The sequence below is a fragment of the Entelurus aequoreus genome, linkage group LG07 (genome assembly GCF_033978785.1).
Source record: "Entelurus aequoreus isolate RoL-2023_Sb linkage group LG07, RoL_Eaeq_v1.1, whole genome shotgun sequence".
NCBI classification, from domain to species: Eukaryota; Metazoa; Chordata; class Actinopteri; order Syngnathiformes; family Syngnathidae; genus Entelurus; species Entelurus aequoreus.
In genome coordinates, this window is record NC_084737.1 from 82824779 (window position 1) to 82827278 (window position 2500).

At 39.4% G+C, this 2500-nt stretch overlaps 1 protein-coding gene across 2 annotated transcripts in view; it reads right to left on the reverse strand.

Moving 5' to 3' along the window:
* Positions 1-2500, reverse strand: part of plxnb1a (plexin b1a) — a 221369-nt gene that overhangs the window by 27757 nt on the left and 191112 nt on the right. The gene's annotated exons all lie outside the window — the stretch shown is intronic.

The following is a 2500-nucleotide window of genomic DNA, read 5'->3' on the forward strand; positions in this document are numbered from 1 at the left end:
TACATCAACTTCAAGTTGATATAAAGTAATACAAATTTAAAAAAACGTTTTATGGCTTTTCTGTCAAAAACAACTTAGTTTTTTTTATAGTAAAACTGAAATATGCAGTATTTAGTCATTAGAGCCCTAAAAGATGAATAGTGCAGGACACCATTGATTTTAATTCTTTCATATTTTTGAGTAATCACAGTGAAAAGATCAATAAAAAATCACTAAATATATTTGGGATCCAAAAGGTGCCCCACTCATAAAGTGATACATTTTTATGAGGTTTTTCTTTTACTTTCAACACTTAAGTTAGGAGATCATCTTCAGATATATTTGTCCATTTTATGCTGGAACTATTATTTTGTTTGTTTTATGCGCTTTTGTCAAAAGAAAACGATGTTTTTATATGGCTACTACACAATATATGCAATATTTACCACATAAAACATTTTAAAGTGAAACATTTGAAGTACTTGGAGCCCTGAAAATGATTCATTATAACATGAATTTTTTTGTCATTATTATTATTTTTTGAGCAATGGCAAAAAAGATAAAACAAAGAAAGACAAAAGAAGAAACAAAACAGCTTTTGTGTCAACGTTGCAACTTTGTCTCGTTAGATTTCACCTCATTCCACTTTTTTTAATGTTCTTTTTTATTTTTACAATAGTATTTCCAGAACGTGTGGCGGGCCGCTAAACAATTAGCTGCGGGCCGCTAATGGCCCCCGGGGCCGCACTTTGGACACCCCTGATCCACGGTCTGTAATATCATCAAAAGATCTGCGCATAAGTGATGATATTACGCACCTTGGATCCCTCAGGCGGTACTGCATCCAAAAGTGTGTAAAGGACATCACCACATGGGCTCTGGAACACTTCAGAAAGCCACTGTCAGTAACTACAGTTGGTCGCTACGTCCGTACAACTTGGCCTACTGAAAGCCACTACTAGCGACCACGCAGTCTGATAGTTTATATATCAATGATGAAATCTTAACATTGCAACACATGCCAATACGGCCGGGTTAACTTATAAAGTGACATTTTAAAATTCCCGGGAAATATCCGGCTGAAACATCGCGGTATGATGACGTATGCGCGTGACGCAGTCCGAGTAACGGAAGTTATGGTACCCCGTAGAATCCTATACAAAAAGCTCTGTTTTCATTTCATAATTCCACAGTATTCTGGACATCTTTTGCAATTTGTTTAATGAACAATGAAGGCTGCAAAGAAGACAGTTGTAGGTGGGATCAGTGTATTAGCAGTGGACTACAGCAACACAACCAGGAGGACTTTGTTGGAGCGCTAGCCGCCGACTTCACCTTGAGTTCCTACGTCTCCGGGCCGCCAAACGCATCGGGTGAAGTCCTTCGTTTTTCTGCCGATCGCTGGAACGCAGGTGAGCACGGGTGTTGATGAGCAAATGAGGGCTGGCTGGCGTAGGTGGAGAGCTAATGTTTTTAGCATAGCTCTGTGCAGTCCGGTTGCTAAGTTAGCTTCAATGGCGTCGTTAGCACAGCATTGTTAACCTTCGCCAGCCTGGAAAGCATTAACCGTGTATTTACATGTCCACGGTTTAATAGTATTGTTGATTTTCTATCTATCCTTCCAGTCAGGGGTTTATTTCTTTTGTTTCTATATGCAGTTAAAGCAAGATGCTATCACGTTAGCTCGTAGCTAAAGCATTTCGCCGATGTATTGTCGTGGAGATAAAAGGCACTGAATGTCCATTTCGTGTTCTGGACTCTCATTTTCAAGAGGATATAGTATCCCAGGTGGTTTAACATACAAATCCGTGATCCACAATAGAAAAAGGAGAGAGTGTGGAATCCAATGAGCCAGCTTGTACCTAAGTTACGGTCAGAGCGAAAAAAGATATGTCTTGCACTGCACTCTAGTCCTTCACTCTAACGTTCCTCATCCACAAATCTTTCATCCTGGCTCAAATTAATGGGGTAATCGTCACTTTCTCGGTCCGAATCTCTCTCGCTCCATTGTAAACAACGGGGAATTGTGAGGAATACTAGCTCCTGTGACGTCACGCTACTTCCGCTACAGGCAAGGCTTTTTTTTATCAGCGAGCAAAAGTTGCGAACTTTATCGTCGATTTTCTCTACTAAATCCTTTCAGCAAAAATATGGCAATATCGCGAAATGATCAAGTATGACACATAGAATGGATCTGCTATTCCCGTTTAAATTAAAAAAAATCATTTCAGTAGGCCTTTAAACTGTGCATCAAGCAAGAATGGGAAATAATGTACAAATGTGTCTCCTCACTTCCCAAACGTTGACTGAGTGTTGTTAAAAGGAAAGGCCATGTAACACAGTGGTGAACATGCCCCTGTGACAACTTTTTTGCAATGTGTTGCTGCCAATACATTCTAAGTTCATGATTATTTGCAAAAAAAAATGGAAGTTTCTCAGTGTGAACATGAAATATGTTGTCTTTGCAGTCTATTCAATTGAATATAAGTTGAAAAGGATGAGGTGGTTCGGGCATCTGGTC